The sequence below is a fragment of the Lissotriton helveticus genome, chromosome 5_1 (genome assembly GCF_964261635.1).
Source record: "Lissotriton helveticus chromosome 5_1, aLisHel1.1, whole genome shotgun sequence".
NCBI classification, from domain to species: Eukaryota; Metazoa; Chordata; class Amphibia; order Caudata; family Salamandridae; genus Lissotriton; species Lissotriton helveticus.
The window spans coordinates 225,261,732-225,269,916 of NC_136065.1; the positions used below are offsets into that span (position 1 = coordinate 225,261,732).

Consider the following 8,185-nt stretch of genomic DNA (forward strand, 5'->3'; position numbering starts at 1 on the left):
TCTTTTATATGAACATAGCATCCAATCTGTAAAAGATCTGTAAGGATTTTCAGGGAAAGGGCTGCTAGTTTCTTTGCCTTCCTGTGGTATGTACGTCATCTCCCTCAACTGCTTATCATATCATAGTCCGGTTAAGTGGGATTAGTGTCACCCTTGACTATAGTATGGGACTGGAGTATGCTGTTGAACGCCTCCACAAAACATGAAGCAACTCCACTGGCCACACTGTGGGGGAAACACCAGGTCAGGAAACTAACTGATGGCTTTTGTCCACCACAGCACTGATGGCTTTAGAGAGAGAATAAGACTATTGTAGCCTGAGACGTGAGACCTAATGTATAGAGAAGAGCTCAGGCCCAAATGAAAAGTGTGAGAGGGGCCTGGGAAGTGAGGGAGCTGGATACCAATAGAAAGGTGACATTCAGGAAAGAGGAGAGAGTGAGACACTAATGGGGATGGTGAGACAGACCTAGGCACTGAGGAGGAGAGGAATCACCCATGCATTATTGACAAGAGAGAGAAGTACTCGAGTGCCATTGGCAACATTGGAAGATATCCTTCACCTCCTGAAGAGGAGAGTAAGGATGAACAATATAAAAAGCATTTAGATAAGGCAAGTGCTCAGTGACAACATATAAAGAGAAACTGTAAACAACATTCCGGGACATTATTTTTTTAAAACATGATTAAAACCTTTTACCCTGTGGATTTTTTATTTCAAACAAATTAATTCAAGGAACAGTTTAGTTATTTGCTGTTGGCTTATTGTTTGGATAATATTAAAGGTATGTATTACTGTGTCTTGCCTCCCCTCACAGAACAGGTATGATTTATTGACTATTGCACTGGTTACTTGGCAGTGGAGGCATCCATTTTAGAGAAATAGTTCTTTCTCATAGGGAGAGTCAGTTAAAGATCACAGATCTTTGGTGAGTAATAATTGAGTCTAGACTATGGTGTGGCAAGGTTGCCATTTGCCCCAATGCAAGGAAGGAAAATGGCCCTAGTGTCCCATGTTTGGATAGCAAAAGGCAACTATAATCAACATCGAGTGTGTCCCTCACAATCCTTCAGGGTACTTCTGCATCTGCTGTGCTATAGATAGCTTCTGAGTTATTCTTCAAACTCCATCAGCAGTTGTTGGTCTAAATGTATATCTTGAAATCAATAATCTATTAGAACTTATCCTTACCCCTAAACCACCCACTTAAATCTTGGTACACGTTCCCTCGTGGTAGGCTGTTGTACTTGACACAGATGGAACATAACCGTTCACTCCAGTCAACAAATGTCTTCACGGTGTGATTGTTCCGCCAGCGAAAGAACTGCTGGTATCTGCTTGAGTTCATGGTTTTCAAGAACCTGGCAAGCTCCTCTGGGGATGCAAAGTCATCAATGTGGATAAAGGCATCATCGGGGACAAATAGCTTATAATTTGCCCTTGGTGGGCCCAAGACCACAGGTACAGCTCCGGCAGCAAAGGCATTTGTCCACATCTTCTCAGTGATGTAGTCCTGATGGAGTTCTCAAAGGCCAAGTAGAACTTATATTTAGAGACTGTTGGAAGGAGGCACTCTGAACAAAGAGGTTTCTTGACTGCTCGGCCATACACATCAACATGGATGTGCGCTGACAAATTCTTGTAGTAGGCAGCTCTCTCCTGCTTTTTCTTGTAGTTACTGATTACCCAAGAGACCAAACCTGTCTTGTTTGGGATGGTTAATGAGTGAGATGTTTGTGGCACCAGCCACCCGTAGGGCACAAAGATATCGGAATCCTGTCGGTAGGTCATTGTCCAGTTGAATAAAGTGCCGTTCAGTGCATCAAGGCTTCGGGTGTGTGAAGGAGACTCCAGTGTTGCCCACACCCATAGTTGCCCTGGGGGCCGCTTCTCCACAGGCAAGGCCATGCCCCTAGACACTAGTTCCTTGTGGTGGAACACTACTACGTCAGCCTGACTGATGTCACTATGGTTAGCTGTTAGCCAGCAGTTTTTCACGCTGTAAAGGTTTGAGCAGGTGTCCATGTTGATGTTCTGTGGTGTATGGAAGGGCCAAGACCAGATCAAAATGGTAAGTGGTGGTGACTGCTGCATCCGGTCAATGATTAAGGAGTAGAGTAAGTATTTTAAGTTCCAAAGAGCAGTGGCAAGCATGAACATTCCTCCCAGGGTCCTGCAGCGGTGACGTCGGAGAAGACATTGCATCCTCTGCCAGCCTTCGATGAGTGAATAGAGTGGAGGCCCGACACAGCTGGTCTGCCTCTTTTGAACTACGTGGTTGGATCCTCAGGGTTCTCAGTTTCTCAAACTCAAGTCCACTGTCTCTGCAATGAAAAACAAAAGAGAGTTACATACCACACAGATCATATGATGAAACTAACACAAGCTTTACACCATGGCATTGCTTTTTGCAGCTGCTTTCAGGAAAAACAAGCATTTAGCAGCAGAAAAACTATTGGCAGGAAACAATGATCTAGTGCAGTAGTCTTCAAACTTTGTTACACGAGGCCACCCCTTGAGAAAAATGTTTTGGAGGCAGGTCCACCATCAAACCTGCGATGGGGTAGATCGAGATGGTGGTTTTCCTATGTTAGAACACTTTGGACTAGATGTACGACCCTTTTTTGTGGCCGCAAACAGGAGAACCGCAAACAAGGGCAATAGCATGTACAAATGCTATTTTGAGAGTCCCTGACTCGCAAAACATCATTTGCGACTCTCACTATTAGGAAGCGACTTCCCTTCCTAATAGCGAGTCAACATGCTATGTACTAGTGTTTTGCGACTGCATTTGCAGCCGCAAAACACTTGCAGTTTACCACCTACTTCAAGTAGGTGGTAAACAACTCGCACCTTTGTGAGTATGTTGGAAAATATTTTTTAAGAGTGGGTAGTGGTTCCAGAGACCACTCCCTGCCCTTAAAAAAATTAAACTGAAAGGTTTCATTTTTCTTTTTTAAATGCATCACGCTTTCCATAGTTATATACCGTGACCTCCAGCTGCTGAAGAGCAAAGATAAGCGGAGAGATGTAGAGATTAAATAATAAAGGGGACAGAGAAGAGCCCTGGGGCACCCCGCACTGGACCTGACAGGGGGTAGCTGAGAACTCCCCAAGACGAACCGTCTGGGTCCGGTCCCTCAGGAAGGACGAGAGCCAGATGAGGGCCGAGCCTCCAATGCCCGCCGCCCTGACACGGGAGAGTAAGATGGAATGGTCCACCGTGTCAAAAGCGGCGGACAAATCAAGGAGGACCAGCGCCTGGGGTTGACCTATGTCCATACCTTCTCTGAGGGTGTCCAACACAGATACCACCACTGACTCTGTCGAGTGCTTAGGTCGGAACCCAGCCTGGCAAGGGGCCAACACTCCATTTTCCTCGACAAAGGAGCTGAGCGCAGAAGTGACATGTCGCTCCAGCACCTTGCCTAAAAAGGGTAGCAAGGAAATGGGGCGGTAGTTAGCCAAGGCAGAGGGATCGGCTCCAGGTTTTTTTAAAATGGGGACAATAGAGGCAGATTTTAGTGACGGGGTCACGACACCCTGGGCCAAGGAGTCATTGAGGAACCTGAGAGGAGGCCGGGTACAAACAGAGTAAATGTGCCGTAAGATGTGTGCAGGGCAGATATCTGTTGGGGAGCCGGATTTGATTTTAGGGAGAAGAGAGAGGAAGATTTCCTCCGTAAGGAGAGGAAAAGAGTTAAGAGAGGCTTGGGCAGGGGGTAGCTGGGGGTCTACGAAGAGGGGGGAAGGGGGGGATATTAATTTTGATTGTCGCGATTTTTTTCATGAAGTATGAGTTCAGCGAATCGCAGAGTTTCTGAGAAGGAAGGGGCTTCAATGAGGTCCTGTCAGAAAAAGCCAGGTCATGAGTGATGGAAAAGATCTCCTTGGGTTGATTCTCTGCCGCCAGAATTTTGGCTGAGAAGTAAGCTTTTTTGGTCTCTATAATGTTTTTTTTATAAGTCCCTAGGAGAAGGACATAACGGGACTTGGATATGGGACAGTAATCCAGTCTCCATCTGCGTTCTGCTTGTCGAACTGTTAACTTCTGCTCTTTCAGTTCTTTACTGAACCACCGATTGGCGTCTTTAGGGCGCCTAATCGAGGTGCGCCGAAGGGGAGCCAAGCTATCGCTTCCATTCGTAAGCCAGGAATCAATGGCCTTAGCTTGGACTGCAGACGCCAAGCCCGACAGAGAAGGAGAGGAGGCCAGAAGTGAAGAAGTTAGGTCCGGCAAGTTGGCCTTGCCCCAGTTGCGAGCCCATGAGTTTTTAGCATGGGCAGGTATCTTGGTCGGACAAAGGCTGAGGGAGAAGGAGATTAAAAAATGGTCTGACCAAGTGCAAGGAGAAACAATAAGTGAGGAAAGGGGACAGTTGAGAGACCAAACTTGGTCTAAGATGTGGCCGTGAATATGGGTGGGAGTGTGGACTAGGGAAGTGAAGTTAAGTGACAGAAGGATTTCAGAAAATTCCTTGGATGGGGCACATTCCTTAGGATCCGAGGGCCAATAGTTAAAATCCCCAAGGACCAGCACTGAAGCATAATTGACAGCCAGAGTGCCAAGTAATTCTTGAAAGGCGGGGAGAAAAGACGGAGTGGGTTGGGGTGGACGATAGACCAGCACAGCGGTTAGGTGAGGGGAAAAAGAGGTGGAGCGGACCACAAGGTGGTCGATACCTCCCAGGGGGGGTGAGGGGAGAATCTGGAACTGAAAATCAGTGCGGGCGATCAGAGCAACGCCTCCACCTGTTTTCCCGGCTGGGCGGTCAACCCGGATAGAATAATAGGTCGAAGGGAGGGCGGCCAATAGAGACGGAAGAGAAGACTCACAGAACCATGTCTCAGTTAAGAATAAGAGATCAGGTTTGTCCGTATCTAGAAGTATGAATAGTTCCTGGTGATGTCTAATGGCTGACCTTGTATTTAATAAGATAATAGACAGTGGAGGGGAACGGATATCAGGGGTGAGCAATAAGTGAGGAGCTGACGGAGGAACAATAATAGGGGGGCAGCCTTGTGGACAGGCTCGGCAGGAAGAATAGCAGCCCATGTTGGTGATCCGTTGAATAATGAGGGGGTCGAGGGGCCAATGACCTTGTAGGAGAGTGAGGTCAGCTGAAGAGTATCGGATAAAAGGACCAGGGGTAGTAGCCCCTGGCCCCGGCCGGCCGCGGACGGGCGCAGACGGGCATAACTCTGGCGCGACTCCGGCGCGCCACCGACGCGTCCGCTGCGCTCGTCCGCTGCGCTGACGCATGGGGAGGCGTTTAAATAGGCTGATGACGAGGGTGGGCGGAGTCAGCAGGGCGGGTTGGGAGGGGTTTTAAAAAAGAGAGTAGCGTCCAGCGCTCGTAATCAGCGGGACGGCGAGGCTGGTCTGCTTGTAGTTAGCAATGAAGTCAAGAAGGTATTTAAAATTCAATGTCAAATGCCACCCGCGAGCAAGTCCTCTGCCACAGGACTGCTCGAGTATAGTGGCGAAAAAGGGGCGGAGCCTAAATAGGCAGATGACGAGGGTGGGCGGAGTCAGCAGGGCGGGTTGGGAGGGGTTTTAAAAAAGAGAGTAGCGTCCAGCGCTCGTAATCAGCGGGACGGCGAGGCTGGTCTGCTTGTAGTCAGCAATGAAGTCAAGAAGGTATTTAAAATTCAATGTCAAATGCCACCCGCGAGCAAGTCCTCTGCCACAGGACTGCTCGAGTATAGTGGCGAAAAGGGGGCGGAGCCTAAATAGGCCGATGACGAGGGTGGGCGGAGTCAGCAGGGCGGGTTGGGAGGGGTTTTAAAAAAGAGAGTAGCGTCCAGCACTCGTAATCAGCGGGACGGCGAGGCTGGTCTGCTTGTAGTCAGCAATGAAGTCAAGAAGGTATTTAAAATTCAATGTCAAATGCCACCCGCGAGCAAGTCCTCTGCCACAGGACTGCTCGAGTATAGTGGCGAAAAAGGGGCGGAGCCTAAATAGGCCGATGACGAGGGTGGGCGGAGTCAGCAGGGCGGGTTGGGAGGGGTTTTAAAAAAGAGAGTAGCGTCCAGCGCTCGTAATCAGCGGGACGGCGAGGCTGGTCTGCTTGTAGTCAGCAATGGAGTCAAGAAGGTATTTAAAATTCAATGTCAAATGCCACCCACGAGCAAGTCCTCTGCCACAGGACTGCTCGAGTATAGTGGCGAAAAAGGGGCAGAGCCTAAATAGGCCGATGACGAGGGTGGGCGGAGTCAGCAGGGCGGGTTGGGAGGGGTTTTAAAAAAGAGAGTAGCGTCCAGCGCTCGTAATCAGCGGGACGGCGAGGCTGGTCTGCTTGTAGTCAGCAATGAAGTCAAGAAGGTATTTAAAATTCAATGTCAAATGCCACCCGCGAGCAAGTCCTCTGCCACAGGACTGCTCGAGTATAGTGGCAAAAAAGGGGTGGAGCCTAAATAGGCAGATGACGAGGGTGGGCGGAGTCAGCAGGGCGGGTTGGGAGGGGTTTTAAAAAAGAGAGTAGCGTCCAGCGCTCGTAATCAGCGGGACGGCGAGGCTGGTCTGCTTGTAGTCAGCAATGAAGTCAAGAAGGTATTTAAAATTCAATGTCAAATGCCACCCGCGAGCAAGTCCTCTGCCACAGGACTGCTCGAGTATAGTGGCGAAAAAGGGGCGGAGCCTAAATAGGCAGATGACGAGGGTGGGCGGAGTCAGCAGGGCGGGTTGGGAGGGGTTTTAAAAAGGAGAGTAGCGTCCAGCGCTCGTAATCAGCGGGACGGCGAGGCTGGTCTGCTTGTAGTCAGCAATGAAGTCAAGAAGGTATTTAAAATTCAATGTCAAATGCCACCCGCGAGCAAGTCCTCTGCCACAGGACTGCTCGAGTATAGTGGCGAAAAAGGGGCGGAGCCTAAATAGGCCGAGAGGACTAAGACCTATCCTTAAATTTTTTGATGCATCCACCAGGCAACTGGCGGTTCAAGCATCAGTGCTGTCCCGGCTGGAATATGCCAGCTTGCTTTTGGCTGGGATTAATCAGTCAGAACTCACCCGGCTGCAGCGAGTTCAAAATGCTGCAGCCAGAGTGGTGATAGGTCTGCCAAGGCGGTGCTCGGTCTCCAAATCTTTGCACTCTCTTCATTGGCTCCCCATACTCCAGAGGATCAAATTCAAGGTCCTCTGCCTTGCGTTTAAAATCCTCAAGGGTACGTCTCCTCAAATTTTGGAGAATTTGCTGATACCGTATGTCCCCCCGCGAACCCTCAGATCTCTGGGTCAGAATCTGGCAGTGGTTCAGCGCTTCAGATTGAGTAGAGCTGGTGGCCGCTCTTTTCGTGTGCTAGCGGCAAAGTGGTGGGATTCTCTTCCTCCTCATATCCGGGCTATTGATGACCTTTTCCAGTTTAGACGGGCCATCAAGACCATCTTATTTGTTTAGTTTTCTTGCTGTTTCCTTTGGCCTTCCTGATTCTCTTCGGTGTCGTGTTGTGTTTGCCTTGTCAAAGCGCCAGGACGCCCCTTCGCTGGGGCAGCTGTGGACTTGTCCACGTTGTTTTCTATATGTCTTTTCCATTGAACATGTGGCCTTATAATCAAATCGGATTTTGGTTTGAAAACCTGTCTCTCACTTTATGCAACATTATTTCAGTTGGGACTTTGTGCATTGCATCTGTCTATTTCAACATTGCATAAAAAGGGCGGACATTTGGTGCAATGGTTATTTTACCGCATATGGATCAATTAAACCTGGGCTCCAATCAAGGCTTTCCCAATTGAAAGGACGAACCTTGGTAGAGATGTGTCAAAGACAGTGAAAGGCACAGAGTACAATGTGAAGAAATGGTGAATGATCTGACAGAAATCCACCACTACATGGATTGACTTTGCTAGTTTTATTGTAAGTGACGGTTGTATGACAGAGGCTCGCATGGCTAAACCGCGTGTGCCTCTACAATGCTGCCTGAACAACAAATGCGTATGAACAGAGCATTCCTTTACCACTCATGGATTTGCCACGCTGATAAAAGTAAATTCCAAATTCGTATAAGTTTAAATCCAAGTCTATTTCCTGGAGTAAGTAAATAACAACCCTCACGGACCTCGATCCAGCATCAACTGCCGGATCAGGTTCTACAACGAACATTCACCAGTGGAACATAGAATAGGCATACATCACCAAGGGCCAGATGTAGGTCGCTACCGACCGGTATTTTGCTTTTGAGATG

General features: G+C 48.7%; 1 pseudogene; it reads right to left on the bottom strand.

Annotated features, from left to right (window-relative positions):
• Window positions 1-707: 707 nt before the first annotated feature.
• Window positions 708-2,316, bottom strand: LOC144753064 (alpha-(1,3)-fucosyltransferase 7 pseudogene; annotated as a pseudogene).
• Window positions 2,317-8,185: the final 5,869 nt, after the last annotated feature.